Source organism: Eriocheir sinensis, chromosome 11 (assembly GCF_024679095.1).
Source record: "Eriocheir sinensis breed Jianghai 21 chromosome 11, ASM2467909v1, whole genome shotgun sequence".
NCBI lineage: Eukaryota > Metazoa > Arthropoda > Malacostraca > Decapoda > Varunidae > Eriocheir > Eriocheir sinensis.
Window position 1 is genome coordinate 17,947,623 of NC_066519.1, and position 21,026 is coordinate 17,968,648.

General features: G+C 43.4%; 1 long non-coding RNA gene across 1 annotated transcript; it reads right to left on the reverse strand.

The window, feature by feature from the left end:
- Positions 1–16,565: 16,565 nt before the first annotated feature.
- LOC126997203 (uncharacterized) lies at positions 16,566–17,469 on the reverse strand. The gene is made up of 3 exons (XR_007751947.1): positions 17,277–17,469; positions 16,734–16,802; positions 16,566–16,667 (listed from the first exon to the last, which is right to left on the reverse strand). It is a non-coding gene; the product is annotated as an uncharacterized LOC126997203 (long non-coding RNA).
- Between the last annotated feature and the right edge of the window lie 3,557 nt (positions 17,470–21,026).

The following is a 21,026-nucleotide window of genomic DNA, read 5'->3' on the forward strand; positions in this document are numbered from 1 at the left end:
GAGAGAGAGAAAATGGGGGAAGGGGTAGAGAAGGGGGTAGAGGAGGGGGCGTGCGTGAGAGAGAGAGAGAGAGAGAGAGAGAGAGAGAGATGATACAGTCTGGGCTACTAGCATTCCCTCCCCTCCCTCCTCCCCCCTCCCCCCCCTTCTTCCTACTGCCCGTCACGGTCACTAACTTCCTCCCCACTACCTGTTGTGACGGTGGTGACAGTGGTGGTGATGGTGGTGGTGATAGTGGTGATGTAGTGGTGATGATGGTAGTAGCAGTAGTAGTAGTAGTAGTAGTAGTAGGTGTAGAGAGAGAGAGAGAGAGAGAGAGAGAGAGAGAGAGAGAGAGAGAGAGAGAGAGAGAGAGACGGGGAATTCATACATATAAGGAGGAAAACAATAAGATAAATGGATAGAGAAGATAGTCAGAGAGAGAGAGAGAGAGAGAGAGAGAGAGAGAGAGAGAGAGAGAGAGAGAGAGAGAGAGAGAGAGAGAATGAGGGCAGGAGGAGGGAGGTATAATAGCAACTGAGGTAAAGCGAGAGAGAGAGAGAGAGAGAGAGAGGGAAGCGAGGGAGGGGAAGTGAGCGGGGAGGGAAGGCAAGGAGACAGGCAGGGGGGGGGGTAGGGGTGGCAGGGAGGGGAGGTGCAGGGGCGTGGGCACACGTTTCCGGTGGGCAGGTGTGGTTCCCTCCCACCTGGCGCCATTGTCTCCCCTGCCACGCTCCCCTGCCCTGCCACAGCGACGCCCTATTGCCACATAACACTCGCGCACACACACACACACACACACACACACACATACGCTAACACACATGAAGCCCCCCTGCCAAGCCCCTGTCAAGGCCCTGTTAAATCCTGTCTGTCATATATTCTCTGCTATTTCCTTTTATTATGCACTACACTCCCCTGTTAACTTGCTAGGTACTTCACTATGCTATATACACCCTACACACCCTGCCAAGCCCCTGTCAAAGCTCGGGCCCCTGTTAAATCACCCTGTCTGTCATATATTCTCTGCTATTTCCTTTTATTATGCACTACACTCCCCTGTTAATGTGCTATGTAATTCACTATGCTATATACACCCTACACACCCTGTCAAGCCCGTGTTAAAGCTCTGGGCCCTGTCAAAACACCCTTGTCATCGTTCTTCGGCATATACTCCCTGCTAACTGCCTCCATTATGCACTATGCTCCCCTGTTAACTCCCTGTAAATTGCTATATATTTCCACACACTATACGTACCCTGCCAATCCCCTGTAGTGCACTCTGTACCCTGTTAACTCGTCCCTTTCACGTCACATAATGATCAGTTTTTATGTAGAGTCTTCCTTTCCCTGTCAACCTCTTTCTTATAAGCTACGATTCTCTTGCATCACCTTGTTTTCCTCTATCAAACCTTTCCTTTCCCTGTCAACCTCTTTCTTATAAGCTACGATTCTCTTGTATCACCTTGTTTTCCTCTATCAAACCCTTCATTTCCCTGTCAACCTCTTTCTTATAAGCTACGATTCCTCTTGCATCACCTTGTTTTCCTCTATCAAACCCTTCCTTTCCCTGTCAACCTCTTTCTTATAAGCTACGATTCCTCTTGTATCACCTTGTTTTCCTCTATCAAACCCTTCCTTTCCCTGTCAACCTCTTTCTCATAAGCTACGATTCCTCTTGTATCACCTTGTTTTCCTCTATCAAACCCTTCCTTTCCCTGTCAACCTCTTTCTTATAAGGTACGATTCTCTTGTATCTCCTTGTTTTCCTCTATCAAACCCTTCCTTTCCCTGTCAACCTCTTTCTCATAAGCTACGATTCCTCTTGCATCACCTTGTTTTCCTCTATCAAACCCTTCCTTTCCCTGTCAACCTCTTTCTCATAAGCTACGATTCCTCTTGTATCACCTTGTTTTCCTCTATCAAACCCTTCATTTCCCTGTCAACCTCTTTCTTATAAGCTACGATTCCTCTTGTATCACCTTGTTTTCCTCTATCAAACCCTTAATTTCCCTGTCAACCTCTTTCTTATAAGCTACGATTCCTCTTGTATCACCTTGTTTTCCTCTATCAAACCCTTAATTTCCCTGTCAACCTTTCTTATAAGCTACGATTCTCTTGTATCACCTTGTTTTCCTCTATCAAACCCTTCCTTTCCCTGTCAACCTCTTTCATATAAGCTACGATTTCTCTTGTATCACCTTGTTTTCCTCTATCAAACCCTTCATTTCCCTGTCAACCTCTTTCTCATTAGCTACGATTCCTCTTGTATCACCTGACCCTTCTTCTGTACCGTGAACCTAAAGAAACACTCATTAGAACCCAACTGATCTCCTTTTTGGCTTTTGGAAGAAGTTGGCGTGAGGGGTTGAAGCGTTTGACAATATCGACCAAAGAAATGTAACCCTGTATTTTTTTTTTCCCTTGCCATTCCGACCCTTTGTTAAACTACCCTGTCAAATGCTCCCTCCCTGTCTGTCTACTTTTTATTCTCAACGCCTCTGCCACGCTTTCCTCGTTTATGCTCTCTCTCTCTCTCTCTCTCTCTCTCTCTCTCTGTCACGGTTCCTTGTTCCGGTAAAGTTACCAAACAGCAACTCAACCCTGCCCCATCTCTCTCTCTCTCTCTCTCTCTCTCTCTCTCTCTGCGCTGATTTGTTTTTTCTTTCTTCCTTCTGTTAACTAGACCGTGTTTTTATCCTGAGAGAGAGAGAGAGTCAGGTGGGCATGACGATAACAATGCCCGGGGAATGGAGGGGAGGGGGAGAGAGAGGGAGGGAGAGGGGAGGAAAGAGGGAGGGAGGGAAAGGGGAGGGAGAGGGGCAACCGGAACTTATGCTACTGCTGGTTGGGGGGGGGGAGGAGGAGGAGGAGGAGGAGGAGGAAAGAAGGGGAGGTAAGTTAGGGGAGGGTAGGAGAGGTATGATGGTGGTGATGGTGGTGGTGGTGCTGGTGGTTGTGGTGATGATAGTAATAGCAATGGTGATGAGTGGTGTTGACGGGAGGGAGGGGGTGGTGGTGATTGTGGTGATGGGGTAATAGCAGAAGTGGTGAGGGTAACAGTACTGGTGGTGATGGTGGTGGTGGTGATGATGGTGGTTGTGGTGGTGGTGGTAGTGGTGGTGGTGGTAGTGATATTGGTGGTAGTGGTGGTGGTGGTAGTGGTATTAGTGGTGGTAGTGGTATTAGTGGTGGTGGTGGTGGTGGTATTGGTGTGGTGGTGGTGGTGGTGATCGTGGTGGTGGTAGTGGTATTGGTGTGGTGGTGGTGGTGGTGGTCGTGGTGGTGGTAGTGGTATTGGTATAGTGGTGGTGGTGGTAGTGAAGGGTATAGTTGACTCGGGCAGGTCGTAAATATCATAGCCAGCCCAAGACTCTTTTTCTCTCTCGTCTGAATCATCAAAATACCCTCCGCCTTTGTCTGGTCCACGAGTCTCGCTTCCTGTCTTTCAATGTTTTATACCCAGCATTTTTTTATCTCCATTCCTCTTTGTCTTCCTCTTAACTTTCTTCTCCATATTGTGAGGCTCCCAGAAGGGCCGAATCATCAAACATTTCTGTGCTCAAGTATACATATTTGACAAGGCTTTCGTGGGAGTTGTGGGCATTTCCAGGGGTAGTTTTATGACCCTGGTGGTAGTCTGACCCTTCTTCTGTCTGTACTACCTAAAAAAAAAAAATTTGACAAGGCTTTTGTAGGGCTTTTTGGGTAGTTTATGACCTGGTGGTAGTCTGACCCTTCTTCTGTACCGTGAACCTAAAGATACATATTTGACAAGGCTTTCGTGGGAGTTGTGGGCATTTCCATGAGTACTGTTATGATCCTGGTGGTAGTTTGACTCTCCTTCTGTACCATGAACCTAAAGAAACACATATTTGACAAAGGAGTTTAGGGCATTTCCTGGGGTAGTTTTATGACCCTGGTGGTAGTTTGAACCTTCTTCTGTGCCATAAACCAAAAGATACATATTTGACAAGGCTTTCGTAGAAGTTCTAGGCATTTCCAGGGGTAGTTTTATGACCCTGGTGGTAGTTTGACCCTTCTTCTGTACCGTGAACCTAAAGAAACATATTTGACAAGGCTTTCGTGGGAATTGTGGGCATTTCCAGGGGTAGTTTTATGACCTTGGTGGTAGGTAATTTGAACCTTCTTCTGTATCATAAACCTAAAGATACATATTTGACAAGGCTTTCGTGGGATGTTGTGGGCATTTCCAGAGGTAGTTTTATGACCCTGGTGGTAGTTTCACCCTTCTTCTGTATCGTGAACCTAAAAAAACACATATTTGACAAGGCTTTCGTGGGAGTTGTGGCCATTTCCAGAGGTACTGTTATGACCCTGGTGGTAGTTTGACTCTCTTTCTGTACCATGAACTTAAAGAAACACATATTTGACAAGGCTTTCGTGGGAGTTGTGGGCATTTCCAGGGGTAGTTTTATGACCCTTCTTCTGTACCGTGAACCTAAAGAAACACATATTTGACAAGGCTTTCGTGGGAGTTGTGGGCATTTCCAGGGGTAGTTTTATGACCCTTCTTCTGTACCGTGAACCTATGGAAACACATATTTGAGAAGACTTTCGTGGGAGTTGTGGGCATTTCCAGGGGTAGTTTTATGACCCTTCTTCTGTACCGTGAACCTAAGGAAACACATATTTGACAAGGCTTTCGTGGGAGTTGTGGGCATTTCCAGGGGTAGTTTTATGACCCTTCTTCTGTATCGTGAACCTATAGAAACACATATTTGAGAAGGCTTTCGTGGGAGTTGTGGGCATTTCCAGGGGTAGTTTTATGACCCTTCTGTACCGTGAACCTAAAGAAACATATATTCGACAAGGCTTTCGTGGGAGTTGTGGGCATTTCCAAGGGTAGTTTTATGACACCGGTGGTAGTCTGACCCTTCTTCTGTACAGTGAAACTAAAGAAACACTCATTAGGACCCGACTGATCTCCTTTTCGGCCTTTGGAAGTGGTTGATGTTAGAGGCGGGAGTGTTTAAGAATACCAACCCTACTTTCTGAACAGTGTGTAAGGACCGGCAGGATGCACTGATTCTACGTCTTTCTATTCAGTGATAGTACCTTACCAAAAGCAGTCCATTCTGTTCTTATTCTCTTACTGATATATTTTTTTCCATGGGTGATGCTGAACTAATGAAGAGAGGATGAAGGGAAATATAGATAGGAAAGTAACTCTCCTCCTCCTCCTCTTCTTCCTCTCCTACATTTTTTTTTCTTGAATGATGCTCAACTAATCAAGAGAGGATGAAGGGAAATATAGATAGGAAAGTAGCTGTCTCCTCCTCCTCCTAATCCTCCTCCTCCTCCTCTTCCTCCTCCTCCTCCTCCTCTTTTTATACCCTGATAGGAAAAACACGAACCATCTTCTTCACAGCTCCTTTATATCACCCCAGATCATAAAGTGAGAAATGAAAAGTTTAGTTAGAGGGATGATTTTATGTCTGACAAGTAACGCCATATAATTTTTGACCACTTTATATTTTCTATCCGTTTTATAAGGAACATCAATCAGCAAGTCGACGGTATGTGGAGTTGACAAAGATTGATTATATATATTTTTTTTTTTTGTGTGTGTGTGTGACAAAATAACTTCACGCCTTTACGATAGTTTACGTGAGGTTATTGTTGTTGTTGTTGTTATTATCATCATTATGCAGAGGAAAATAATGAGAATGAAGGTGATGAGGAAGAAGAAGCAGAGGAAAATGATGAGGAAAAAGAAAAGGAAGCAATAAAATATAACGAAGAGTGTGAAAGATGAGGAAGAAAAAGAAAAGAAAAAGAAAAGTAAAAAAAAAAAAAGATTACGGGAGAAGGGGCACAGTACACACACTTATAAGCGGCGGAACTGAAGATGGAGGAATTGGAAGACCAGGAGGAGGAGGAGGAGGAGGAGGAGGAGGAGGAGGCCGTTCACCGTCAATCATATGTGAGGAGACCACTTCCTTCTTCCTCGGTGGAGTGGTCAACTCTCTCTCTCTCTCTCTCTCTCTCTCTCTCTCTCTCTCTCTCTCTCTCTCTCTCTCTCTCTCTCTGTAATGTATGGAATGTATTAAGAAGATAGATACAGACAAACACACAGACACATAGATAGATAGATAGATAGATAGATAGATAGATAGATAGATAGATAGATAGATAGATAGATAGATATAGATAGATAGATAGAATAGACGATGATAGGGGAAAGAAAAAAAAGAAGGGAAGGAGAGATGGTTGGAGGAGGAGGAAGAAAGAAAAAAAAAGGTGAGAGGAGGATAGAGGAGAATAAGTTTTTGGTGGTGGTGGTGGTGGTGGTGGTGATGGTGGTGGTGATGGTGGTGTGTTACGAGAGGTAAATAATGGTCGCTATTATTGTTTTTGTAAGGCCACGCTGAGGGTTGTTAGAGAGAGAGAGAGAATGCATACCTCTCTCTCTCTCTCTCTCTCTCTCTCTCACACACACACACACACACACACACATAAACACACACAAAAAAATCATACACAAAAACACTAAAAGCAAAACTAACCCAAAACAAACAAATTATCACACACACACACACACAAACACGCACAAACACACACACACACAGGTAAAGTAATAGAGCTGGTCAGGTAAGGGAGGGAAGGAGGGAAGGTAAGGGGGGGTGAGGGGGGCGGGGGCGGTAAGGTAAGGAAGGTGCGTTATTGTTGAGAAATTTCCCGGAGAACCAAGCGAGGGAGGGAGTCGGTGAGAAGCGGTATTTTGGTATATCTTAGCCTTCCAGGGCGAGGGGGGGCGGGGGGAGGGGGACGGAGGGAAGGCAGGAGGGGGGGCACGAGGGGAGGGAAAGTCGCCAGCGTGTTAGGGAGGGCGAGGGAGAGGAGGGCGAGGGAGGGCGAGCAGCCATGCAAGACAGCCTCGGTACCACACACCACTTTCAAATCATCTACCCTTTACTTTTCCCCTTGTTTCCCTCCCTCCCCGGCTTTCCCCTTGGACACCGCGACTCCAGGGGCTTCCTCAATCACTACCCTGTCCTTTGAGGGGGTGCAGGGGGCGCGGGGGAGGCAGGGGAGGCATGGGGAGGGGGTAAAAGCGCCCCCAGCACGCAAACACCCACGGCAGTCTCGCGCGGTGCCACGAGCTGGTCTGTACGAAAACACTCCCTTCAACATTCCCTTCCTTTTCCCCGGTTTCCTCCCTTCCCTCCTTCTCTCCCTTCCCTCCAGGGCTTCACAGTGTCTCCTAGTTAGTTCCTCCACCTAGAGAGAGGGTGCTGGCATGGGTAGGGGTGGAGGGGTGGAGGGAAAATGGAGGGGGAGTGGAGAGACGTGGCATACCGTTGTGGTCAGTTGTGGACGAAGCCATCACGGGTAAACGGCCGGAGCAAGGTGGTGGAGTGCCTCTCTCTCTCTCTCTCTCTCTCTCTCTCTCTCTCTCTCTCTGGTTTCCTCCTTCCTTCCCTCCCTCCTTCCTGCCCTTGTTTTTTTTCTTCTTCCGTCAAAATGAATAAAAATAATAATAATCGCGTTTTTTTTTTCACTTTTCCATTTTCCATATTTATTCCTTCCTTCCTTCCTTCTTTCCTTCCTTCCTTCCTTCCTGTTGCATTCTTCCTCCATTTCTATCTTTCTCCTTCTTTTCTTCTTCCTTTCTTTCTTTTTCTCCTCCTTCACGATTTTATTACAGTCTCTCTCTCTCTCTCTCTCTCTCTCTCTCTCTCTCTCTCTCTCTCTCTCTCTCCAATCACCTCCGTCTCTCCTATCACCTCTAAATCAGCTTCCTTCTTTCTCTCCAATTTTTTCCTCCCTTTCCTTTTCCTTCCATTCTTTCTTCCAACCTCCTCCTTCTCCTCTTCCTCCTCCTTCAAACTTTCCTCCCTTCCTTCCTTCCTTCCTTCCTCCTTCATCTACATAGTTTTCCTTCCCTCTCTCAATATCTCCTCTTTTTTTCTCTCCCTTCCTCCTTTAACTCTACCCCTCCACCTCTCTCTCTCTCCAGAAGTTTCCTCCCTCTCTCCAATACTTTAAAGGGCTTTCTCTCCCTCCCTCAAGGTGTCTTTTCCCTCCCCCTTCCCCTCCTCCTTCTTCCCCTTCCTTTATTCAGTATCTCAAATATCAAAGTCTTTCTTCCTTATATATTTGCATCCAGTTTCTCCTTCATGTATTCTTTCTTTCTCAAATTCTCTTTCACTTCAAATATTTTTCCCTTGCGTTCTTTTATTTTATCTAACTTTATCTCATTTCCTAAGTTTCCTTTTCTCTGAGACTTTAACTTTTCCTTCCTTCCTTCCTTCCTTCCTTCCTTTTTTAAGCCCCTGTTCTTTTTCTCCTACCCCAGAACTTGCACAAAAAATCATCTATCCTTCCTTCTTTCCTTCCCTTCATAAGAACATAAGGAGTCTGCAAGAGGCTGGTGGATCTATACAAGGCAGCTCCTGTGAACCTAACCCCACCTAACCTCACTATCCATGAATTTGTCTAATCTTCAATGTGTCTATCGTATTGGCACCCACCGCATGACCGCCAAGCCTGTTCCACTCACCCACCACTCTGTTCGTAAGCCAATTCTTGCCTGTGTCTTTGCTGAATCTGAATTTGTCCAACTTATCTCGTTCTCTCGTTCTTTATCACATTCCTATTCTTTTATCCTATTCTCGTTTAATATACTTTTGTGAGGCTTCTTATTTCTTTGTCTTTGTATATGAATAATCTCATTCTAATTCTTCTTTATTTGTTTATCCTTCAGTTTAATGCAAGAGTTTCAACCCATATAGGAAATCTTTCATCCCTAGTGTTTTTTTTTCTTCTTTTTTTCTCGTTTTTTTTTGTTATGAATTATGTTATCTTTTATTTGTTTATTTATTTGTCTATCTATTTTTTCTTCTCTTCTCTCTCTCTCTCTCTCTCTCTCTCTCTCTCTCTCTCTCTAATCCCTCAAATCCTACATCTATTTTAATCCTATTTCGAAGGTTTCAAATCTACATTGCACTCATATAGTCTAACCCTTTCTCCTCCTCCTCCTCCACCTCCACCTCCACCTCCTCCTCCTCCTCCTCCTCCTCTTCCTCCTCCTCCTCCCTCACACCTGGACGCACACCTGTCACTCCTTGGGGGCACGGCAGGTGTGTGGGGCAGGTGAGAGAGAGAGAGAGAGAGAGAGAGAGAGAGAGAGAGAGAGAGAGAGAGAGAGAGAGAGAGAGAAAAAAGAGAAAGAAAAGAAGAAGTAAAGGAGAAAAGCTGGACAAATAAACAAATCAAAAGATGAGATAGAAACAAAAACACTCGCAAAAGACAAAAAAAATGAAACAAAAACAAAACAAAAACAAAAAAAAGGAAAACTGAAGTGGTGAGAGATTCACTACATGGGTTCGAACTCTTGCACTGAAATGATGGACGAAAAAAAAAATAAATAAATAAATAAAATAAAGAAGGAAAAATTAAAATAAAATCGCCGTAAGCAAAGACGAATAGAAAGCGGGAAAATGAAGAATGACGGAAGTACATTAACGAGAAGAGAAGGAGGGAATAAGGGAGAAAGACAAAACTACATCACAAAACATAGAATAGGTAAAAATAACGAAAAGAGAGTAAAGACGAGAGATGATACAAGGACATAATACAACACAGAACGGTATTAAATATTTGTAACTCACAGGAAGAAATGAATTACTCTCCTTAATCCTCCTCCTCCTCCTCCTTTTTTTATTACTCTTGTTCATTTTTCTCTTATTTCTTCATCTTCCTGTTATTACCATTTTGTTGTTCTTCTTCTTCTTAATTGTGTTCTTCTTGTTTTCCTTTTCCTCCTCCTCCTCCTCCTCCTCCTTTTTTTATTGCTCTTGTTCATTTTTCTCTTATTTCTTCATCTTCCTGTTATTATTATTTTGTTCTTCTTCTTCTTCTTAATTGTGTTCTTCTTGTTTTCCTTTTCCTCCTCCTCCTCCTCCTCCTCCTCCTCCTCTTCTTCCTCCTTTTTTTCTTATTACTCTTGTTCATTTTTCTCTTATTTCTTCGTCTTCCTGTTATTATGATTTTGTTGTTCTTCTTCTTCTTAATTGTGTTCTTCTTGTTTTCCTTTTCCTCCTCCTCCTCCTTTTCCTCTTCCTCCTCCTTTTTTTCTTATTACTCTTGTTCATTTTTCTCTTATTTCTTCATCTTCCTGTTATTATTATTTAGTTCTTCTTCTTCTTAATTGTGTTCTTCTTGTTTTCCTTCTTCACCTCCTCCTCCTCCTCCTTATTATTCTTATTCTTTTATTTATTCTTCATTTTACTGTTTTTTGCTCATACGTTATTGTTGTTGTTGTTGTTGTTGTTGTTGTTGTTGTTGTTGTTGTTGTTTGCCGTTACTCCTATTCGCATTCTTCTTGCTGTTGGTCTCCTCCTCCTCCTCCTCCTCCTTCTCCTCCTCCTCCTCCTCCTCCTCCTCCTCCTCCTCATCATCATCATCATCATCACATCATCTCCAACGCACTTTTTTTTATCACCTTGAGAATGTTATACACCATATTTTCCTCCTCTGCAAAGTCCCCCCCCCCTCTCTCTCTCTCTCTCTCTCTCTCTCTCTCTCTCTCTCTCTCTCTCTCTCTCTCTCTCTCTCTCTCTCTCTCTCTCTCCCCCCCCGGGAAGGCCTGTGGTAGCCCCTGGGAGTGTTATAATGAAGGGCTATTAATTGTTTGTCTCCAGAAGGCAAAAGCAAATAGCCAGTCCATTCTCCTCCTCCTCCACTTTTTATTCTCTCTCTCTCTCTCTCTCTCTCTCTCTCTCTCTCTCTCTCTCTCTCCTTCTACTTTTCCTTCCCTTCCCTTTCTTTTCTCTTTTCCATTCTCTTTCATTTCCTTGCATACGTTTTCCTTTCCCCCTCTGCCCTCTTCTTTTTCCTCCCTTTCCTTCTACTTTTCCTTCCCTTCTCTTCCCTTCCTTCTCTTTCTTTTCTCTTCCCTTCCTTCTCTTTCTTTTCTCTTCCCTTCAATTCTTCTTCATTTCCTTTTCTACATTTTCCTCTATTCCTCTGCCTTCTTCTTTTTCCCTCCCTTTCCTTCTAATTTTCCTTATATTCTCCTCCCTTCGTTTTCCTTCCCTTCCTTTTTTTTCCTCTCTGATTTCCTGTTCACATTATCCTCTTTTCCTTTCCTTTCCCTACTTTCTCTTCGTTCCTTCCCTTCATACCTCCTCCTTCTTCTTTAATTTCCTACCCTCTTTTCCCTTCCTTCTTCTTCTCCTTCTTTTTCCCTCCTGTCCCCTCTTTTTCCTTCAATTTCTCTTCCATTCATTCGTGTCCCTTTCATCTCCTCCTCTATCCTTCCCCTTCATTCCCTTCCTTCTTCTTCTTCTTCTTTTTCCCTTCTGTATCCCCTTTTCCTTACTTTCCTTCAATTTCTCAACCATTCCTTCGTGTCTCATTCATCTCCTCCTTCTACCCTTCATTCCCTTCTTTTTTTAACATCTTCCTTTTCCTCCTCCTTCTTCTCTCCCATCTCCTTTTCCTTCATGGTCATCCTCCTCCTCCTCCTCTTCCTCCTGTTCCTCTTCCCCCTTATCTTGCTTCGTCTTCATAACTCCTCTCTCTCTCATTCTCTTTCACATTTGCTTTTTTTTTTATGAATTATCGCCTTTCCTTCCTTCGCTTTTTCTACTTACTGTTTCCTTTTCTCACGTTTTTATCCCCCTCTTCCTTCTTATAATTGTCTTCCCACATTTAACACCTCCCCTTCCTCTTTCCCTTCCTTCCTATACCTCCTCTCTCTCTCTCTCTCTCTCTCTCTTCCTTCTCTTCTTCCTTCCTTTATTCCCTTCTTTCCTTTCCTTCTCTCCCTTCTTCCTTTCATTATCTACCTCTCTTTCCTCCTTCCTTCCTTCCTTCCTTCCTTCCTCTCTTTTCCAGCTTATTTTCCTCCTTCTTCATCTTTTCCTCTTCCATCGTTCTCCTTTTCCTCCTCCTTTCCTTTTTTTTCCCTCCCTCCCTCCTTCCTTCCCTCCCTTCTTCACTTCTATCCCTTCCTTCCTGCCCATCTTCCTCTCCCTTTCCTTTGCACCTGTGTGTGTGTGTGTGTGTGTGTGTGTTTTAATGTCCCTTAGAATTTAAAACAGGATGATGAAAATGGGTCCGCCTGTGTGTGTGTGTGTGTGTGTGTGTGTGTGTGTGTGTGTGTGTGTGTGTGTGTGTGTGTGTGTGTGTGTGTGTGTGTCCCAGCTGACTCCGGATGTGGCTTCTTCCGGCGCCAGTCTCTCCCCCCTCCCCCCCCCCTTTTCTCTCCTTCCCTCCCTCCCTCCCTCCTGCCCTTTCCTCCTGTCCTTCATGCCTTCCTCCTTTCCTCCTACCCTTACCTTTGCACTACCTCTCTCTCTCTCTCTCTCTCTCTCTCTCTCTCTCTCTCTCTCTCTCTCTCTCTCTCTCTGTATGTGTCATAGTAAAGTTAATATTCATAGTTGCAGAATTATATAAGGATGTGTGTGTGTGTGTGTGTGTGTGTGTGTGTGTGTGTGTGTGTGTGTGTGTGTGTGTGTGTGTGTGAGAGCGTGTGTTTGTTTGTTTACTTTTCAGCCTACCTACACATATCTTTCCTCTTTGTAAGTATGTATGTATGTATGTATGTATATATGTATGTATGTATGTATATATGTATGTATATATGTATGTATGTATATATGTATGTATGTATGTATGTATGTATGTTTCCTTCTGGGCCTCGAGCGCCTTCAAGCAAATCCACGAAGGACATTTCTTTTGACTTAGGAATTTTCACACTGCAGAGTCGAGCTTCCTGTCTCTCTCTCTCTCTCTCTCTCTCTCTCTCTCTCTCTCTCTCTCTCTCTCTCTCTCTCTCTCTCTTTACAATACAAAACTTCTACAATGAATTTTTTACACTATTAAAATCTGTAACGTCAATTCCTTCGTTATATTTTACGATACACGACTTTTACAACGATATCTCTACACTCTTAAGAATCTGTAACGTTATTTCTTCGTTATATTCTACGATACAAGAATTCTATAACATCTTTTTTCACTCTTACGAATCTGTATTAACATTTTTTCCTTATATTTTACGATACGAGACTGCTACAACGATATCTCTACTCTTATGAACCTGTAACGTTATTTCTTCGTTATATTCTACGATACAAGAATTCTATAACATCTTTTTTCACTCTTACGAATCTGTATTAACATTTTTTCCTTATATTTTACGATACGAGACTGCCACAACGATATCTCTACACTCTTATGAATCTGTAACGTCATTTCTTCGTTACTCTTTATGATACAAGACTTTTACAATATCTTTTTTCACTCTTACGTATCTGTATTGCTATTTTTTTCTTTATATTTTACGATACGAGACTACTACAACGATATCTATACGCTCTTATGAATCTGTAACGTCATTTCTTCGTTATACTCTACGAAACGAAACTTCTACAACGAAATCTATAACTCTTAAGAATTTACGTAATTTCTTCGTTATACTCTACGATACAAAACATCTACAACGAAATCTATACACTCTTAGGGATTTACAACGTCTTTTCTTCGTTATTCTTTACGAAACAAAACTTCTACAACGAAATCTATACTCTCTTAGGGATTTACAACGTCATTTCTTCGTTATACTCTACGATACAAAAAGTCTACAACGAAATCTATACACTCTTAGGGATTTACAACGTCTTTTGTTCGTTATTCTTTACGAAACAAAACTTCTACAACGAAATCTATACACTCTTAGGGATTTACAACGTCATTCCTTCGTTATTCTTTACGAAACAAAACTTCTACAACGAAATCTATACTCTCAGGGATTTACAACGTCATTTCTTCGTTATACTCTACGATACAAAAACTCTACAACGAAATCTATACTCTCTTAGGGATTTACAACGTCATTCCTTCGTTATACTCTACGATACAAAAAGTCTACAACGAAATCTATACTGTCTTAAGGATTTACAATGTCATTCCTTCGTTATACTCTACGATACAAAACTTCTACAACGAAATATCTCTACACTCATAGGAATTCGTAGCGTCACTCCTTCGTTACACTTTCCCCGTGGCAGGAGACTCATAGCGCAGCGTGACATTTCGTAGCCTTGAGCCGGGTATTGCGAAAGCTGGGGAGGCATTGAGCTGGGAGTGACGTGTGAGATCCCATTTTTCTTGCATGTGGAATGGATGGAAAGGATCAGGGAGGAGAGAAGAGGGTTAGATCGTTTTTAGCCCTGTTTTCTTAGATTGGAAAGAGGAGTTGGATTCTTTACATATGATTCTTACTTATGTTATCGAGTTTTCTAAGTGGGAGGGTATTGGGTGGAGTGACGTGTGGGATACCATTTTTCTTGCATGTGGAATGGATGGAAAGGATCAGGGAGGGAGAGAAGAGTGTTAGATCGTTTTCAGTCGCGTTCTTTTAGGTTTTACAGCAGAGACAGATCAAGGGCGTAAAAAAAAAAAAAAAATAATAATAATAATAATAATAATAATAATAATAATAATAATAATAATAATAATAATAATAATAATGAAAAAATCAATAATAGGTTGCTAAGTAGAGTTGGATTCCTTTACATATGATTCTTTTGTTATCGATTTTTTTTTATGGTTCTGCAATGTGCTAAGAATGACGTGTGTGATCCCATTTTCCTTGCTTGTGGAATATATGGAAAGGATCAGGGAGGAGAGAAGAGGGTTAGATCGCTTTTAGTCGTGTTCTTTTAGGCGGATAAGTAGAGTTGGATTCCTTTACATATGCTTCTAATTTTTGCTACTGAGTTTTAATAGGTGGGAAGGTAATGGGCAAAGAGTGAGGTATTTGATCCCCTTTTCTTGCATGTGGAATAGATGGAAAGGTTCAGAGGATTAAAGAAGAGGGTTAGATCACTTTTAGCCCTGTTTTCTTAGGTTGGAGAGAGGGGTTAGATTCTTTACATATGCTTCTAACTTTTGCTACTGAGTTTTAATAGCTGGGAAGGTAATGGGCAAACAGTGAGGTATTTGATCCCCTTTTCTTGCATGTGGAATAGATGAAAAGGATCAGAGGAGGAAAGAAGAGGGTTAGATCACTTTTTGTTTCCTTTTTTGGGTTGAGGAGAGGATTCTTTATTTACTTCCTTTTCTACTTTTGCTACTGAGTTTTAATAGCTGGGAAGGTAATGAACAAAGAGTGAGGTATTTGATCCCCTTTTCTTGCTTGTGGAATAGATGAAAAGGATCAGAGGGAGAGAGAAGAGGGTTTGATCGTTTTCAGTCGTGTTCTTTTAGGTTAAGTGGAGTTGGATTCCTTACGTATGATTCTTACTTATGTTATCGAGTTTTATAAGTGGGAGGGTATTGAGCTGAGTGACGTGTCTGATCCCCCTCCGTCTTTGCCTGTGGAATAGATGCAAGGGATCAGAGAGGGTAAGAAGAGGGTTAGATCGTTTTTAGTCCTCATCTTTTAGGTCGAAGAGTATAGTTGAATTCATTTCCATATGATTCTTACTTTTTTTTTTTTTTAGTTCTGCCTATCCTATGGCGCCGGTAGGTTATCCTGGTGGGGCCTGATGGTCGACCCCAGCCCGTTGTGGCGCAGGCAAGTGTTTATAGTGGCGCCATCTTGCTTGGCTCATGCAGTCCCCCGGAGCTCATCTTTAATCCTCCTTTTAGTCAGGGTTAACCCGGTAGCTGCGGGGATCATGTTTCTTAATGGTCCCTCTAAGCGAGAAAAATGAGAAAAAATTATCACTCACGCAAACCATTTCATAATATATATCAACGCATTTGTCATCAGTTTATGCATCATCTCTTTTTGGGGGTTATATCATGGCAAAAATTTGGCCCCCCGTCGCTGGTACACGATAAAGCCACAAATTTGGCCGTCGCTGCTACCGGGTTAGGGAGGTCTCTCTTAACCCTGCTTTTAGTGAGAGAATCTAGAGTTCGGGTTGATAGGTGGTCTTCAGGGCAGCATGTGGGTAGTCTTGGGCCACTCGACGGTGCCTGAAAAAATCCCAGCTTGTGGCGATGAGCGGGACGCGAACCCGGGTCCACCTGTACGCCGCGCCCACACGCTAACCACCCAGCCACCGTTTTTGATCCGGAAACAAGGAATAAGAACGATAAAAAAAAATGAGGAAACGAAACAAGACGGAGAGAGAAGGTTTGAAGGTTTTAAGTCCCGTTCTCGTGGACTGCAAAGTGGAGTAGAATTCTTTACATATGATTCATAAACCTTTATTTTTAGACACAAATATTTCCCAAGGCCACAATGGAGATAAATCGGGTTCCCAGGAGTGTTTTATTCACGTCCCTGGTGCAGAAGCCTTGTCAAACTATCACCAGGCTCATAAAACTGCCCTTGGAAATACTAACACAACAACCTCTACCAAAGCCATGTCAAACTATCACCAGGCTCATAAAACTACCCTTGGAAATACTAACACAACAACCTCTACCAAAGCCTTGTTAAACTATCACTTGGCTCATAAAACTACCCATGGAAATACTAACACAACAACCTCTACCAAAGCCTTGTCAAACTATCACCAGGCTCATAAAACTACCCATGGAAATACTAACACAACAGCCTCTACCAAAGCCTTGTCAAACTATCACCAGGCTCATAACACTACCCATGGAAATACTAACACAACAACCTCTACCAAAGCCTTGTTAAACTATCACCAGGCTCATAACACTACCCATGGAAATACTAACACAACAACCTCTACCAAAGCCTTGTCAAACTATCACTTGGCTCATAACACTACCCATGGAAATACTAACACAACCTCTACCAAAGCCTTGTCAAACTATCACTCGGCTCATAACACTACCCATGGAAATACTAACACAACAACCTCTACCAAAGCCTTGTCAAACTATCACTTGGCTCATAAAACTACCCATGGAAATACTAACACCACAACCTCTACCAAAGCCTTGTCAAACTATCACCAGGCTCATAAAACTACCCTTGGAAATACTAACACAACCTCTACCAAAGCCTTGTCAAACTATCACCAGGCTCATAAAACTACCCATGGAAATACTAACACAACAACCTCTACCAAAGCCTTGTCAAACTATCACCAGGCTCATAAAACTACCCATGGAAATACTAACACAACAACCTCTACCAAAGCCTTGTCAAACTATCACCAGGCTCATAAAACTACCCTTGGAAATACAAACACAACCTCTACCAAAGCCTTGTTAAACTATCACCAGGCTCATAAAACTACCCTTGGAAATACCTACACAACCTCTACCAAAGCCTTGTTAAACTATCACTTGGCTCATAACACTACCCATGGAAATACTAACACAACAACCTCTACCAAAGCCTTGTCAAACTATCACTTGGCTCATAACACTACCCATGGAAATACTAACACAACAACCTCTACCAAAGCCTTGTCAAACTATCACCAGGCTCATAAAACTACCCATGGAAATACTAACACAACAACCTATACCAAAGCCTTGTCAAACTATCACCAGGCTCATAACACTACCCATGGAAATACTAACACAACAACCTCTACCAAAGCCTTGTCAAACTATCACCAGGCTCATAAAACTACCCATGGAAATACTAACACAACAACCTATACCAAAGCCTTGCCAAACTATCACTCGGCTCATAACACTACCCATGGAAATACTAACACCACAACCTCTACCAAAGCCTTATGTAATGTGAGTGTGTGAGCTCCAAAATGTAGAATATGGGACTTAAATTTTGCGAAGTAGAATAAAAGGCAAAATATTGTTATAGTTTCTGATCCGGGAACGAAGGAATAAGGAACGAAAAAAAATGGTTAGTAGACGAGATAGAGAAGAAAAAACGAGGAATATATGAACTGAAAAAATACCTCGACCTCTTGTCTTCCTGGGTACGGGTTCTAATATTGATGATGAAAATACTAAATGACTGTATGAAAGAAGAATGAAAGAGAAAAAAATAAATAGTAATAAAAATATAGGTAGAGAAATAGTCGCAAAGAGAAACGAAAAAAATCACTGGAAACGAATCGATCTGTCTTTCTGTCTGTCTGTCTGTCCGTCTGTCTCCTCGAAATCGGACGTCCGCTGAGGGGGTGTGACAGCGACTGAGTGGTGTGGTTGCGGTGTGGTTTAAACGCTGTGGTTAATGATGTGACTTTCATTTCATTCAGCCGAGCAGACTTTTCAGTATTAAAAATCGTCCCATCTGAAAAAAAAGTGCTCTTTATCTATCTATCTATCTATCTATCTATCTGTCTATCTGTCTATCGGAGGTATATACAGGAAGTGAGGGGAGAGAAAGAAGAAGGATGAAGAGAGAGGAGGTATAGAAGGATGACGAAGAGAGAGGAAAGGAGAGAAGGGAAAGAAGATAAGGGAGAGAAGGAAGGAAGGAAGGAAGAGAGGTTACAGGTAGATTAGAGCTTGAGAGGAAATGAGGGAGGGTGAAAAAAGAGATGGAGGTAGGGTAGAGAAGGAAGAGAAAAAGGAGGAAAGGGAGAGAATGGAGAAAAGAAGAAAGGAAGAGAGGAAGGAAGGAACTAGATCGATACAAAACAACAAAAGAGGAAGGAGAGAAGAGAGGATGTTGCATAGAGGAGAGGGAGGTAGAGAAGGAAGGAAGGAAGAGAAAAGGGGGAAAAGGGAGAGACTGAAGAAAAGAAGAAAGGAAGGAACTAGATCGATACAAAACAACAAAAGAGGAAGGAAAGAAGAGAGGATGTTGCATAGAAGAGAGGGAGGTAGAGAAAGAAGGAAGGAAGAGAGGAAGGGAGAGAATGAAGAAAAAGCAAGGAAGGAAGGAAGGAAGGAAGTAGACACACACACACACAAAAAAAAACAAGAAGAAAAGAAGTAGACAGGTTTTGTAGGAGGGAAGGAGACAGAAGGAAGGGAGTGAGGGAGTGAAGGAAGGAGTGAAGGAAGGAGTGAAGGAAGGGAGGGAAGGAGTAATGGAGGAGTTATTATGACAATCTCTGCCCAATTGTAAAGCTCCTCCTCCTCCTCCTCCTCCTCCTCCTCCTCCTCTTCCTCCTCCTCCTCCTCCACCCACTCACTCCACGTCCCGCCCACCACACCCACATCTCCCTACTTCACCACCACCATCACCACCACCACCACCACCATAACCACCACCACCACCACCATTACCACCACCACCACCACAATCATCACCACAATCACCACCACTATCACCACCAAGGGCACGAACACCCCCCTCCCCCCTCCTCCTCCTCCTCGCCCCCCCTCACAACAAAATGCCTTGAGGCTGAATCATTCTCTTCCTCCTCCTCCTCCTCCTCCTCCTCCTCTTCCTCCTCCTCCTCCTCTTACCTGCCCGCCCCTCTCCCCCCTCCCCCCCCTTCTTGCCCATGGCCCGGAACGCATCACATCCGGCAGTTATGGTGTCATACCCTCTCCTCCTCCTCCTCTTCCTCCTCCTCCTCCTCCTGCTTCTCGCTTTCCTCCTCCTCCTCCTCCTCCTCCTCCTGGCAACGTTTCATTTTTCTAACAGTAACCTACGACTGCTACCTTTCCTCCTCCTCCTCCTCCACCTCCTCCTCCTCCTCATCCTCCTCCTTTTCCCCTCTTCTATGGCATTGGAACGCTTCATTTTTTCTAACAGTAAATCACCACCAAACATTACCTCCTCCTCCTCCTCCTCTTCCTCCAAGTGAAGACAGGACAGAGGGGAGGAGGAGGAGGAGGAGGAGGAGGAGGGAGAGGGGAGGAAAATATTGCTGTCTTGTTTCCGGCAATTTCCACTCGACCAAAATCACGGGTACCGGAAGTTGGGGGTAGAGAGAGAGAGAGAGAGAGAGAGAGAGAGAGAGAGAGAGAGAGAGAGAGAGAGAGAGAGAGAGAGAGAGAGAGAGAGAGAGAGAGTGAGAGAGAGAGAGAGAGAGAGAGAGAGAGAGAGAGAGAGAGAGAGAGAGAGAGAGAGAGAGAGAGAGAGAAAGAGAGAGAAAGGAGAGGGAGAGAGAGAGAGAGAGAGAAAGGGAGGGAGAGACAGAGAGAGAGAGAGAGAGGTGAAGGAGGTAACAAGTAGAATGAGAGGGAAAAGAGTGGAGGAATCATGGAGGGAAAGAGGAGGAACAGGTTAACGAGAGGGAGAGAGGGAGAGAGAGGGAGGGACCGAGAGAGAGAGAGAGAGAGAGCGAGAGAGAGAGAGAGAGAGAGAGAGGAGAGAGAGAGGAGAGAGTAGAATGAGAGGAAGAGAGAGAGAGGAGGGAAAGAGGAGGAACAGGTTAACGAGAGGGAGAGAGGGAGAGAGAGGGAGGGAGAGGGAGAGGGAGGGAGAGGGAACAGGTAGCCGGAAAGACCCACTCCCTTGAAATTACCTTATGAATGGAGCTTTACCTTAGGGCGAGTGTACTGTACCATTCTCTCTCTCTCTCTCATTTTATTTGTTATTATTTTTATTTTTCTTCCTTTTTGCAACATTTTCCTTTTTTTCGTTTCTTTCTCTCCCTTTCTGTTCCATTTTTTCTCTCTTCCTCCCTTTTTCTCCCTTTCTACAGTTTATCTCCCTTCCTCTCTCTCTCTTTATATACCTCTTACTCTCTCCCTTTCTGTTCCATTTTTTCTCTCTTCCTCCCTTTTTCTCCCTCTCTACAGTTTATCTCCCTTCCTCTCCCTTCTCTCTCTCTTTATATACCTCTTACTCTCTCCCTTTCTGTTCCATTTTTTCTCTCTTCCTCCCTTTTTCTCCCTTTCTACACTATCTCCCTTCCTCTCTTAACTATTTTTCTCCCTTCCCTCTATTTATCTACCTCTCACTCCCTCCCTTTCAGTAATATTCCTCTCCCTACCTCCCTTTTCCTCCCTTATATATCTCCTACTGTCTCCCTTTATTTAACATTTCTCCCTTTCTAACTCTCTCCCTTAACCTACCTCTTACTGTCTCCCTTTCTGCACTATTCATCTCCCTTTATCTCTTATTGTCTCCCTTTCTGGACCATTTATCTCCCTTCTTCACTCTTCCTCCCTTTATTCAGTGTATTGTACCCTTCCTCTTCCTCCTCTTCCTCTTCTCCCTGTCTCTTCCTCCCTTTATGAAGTGTACTGTACCGTCC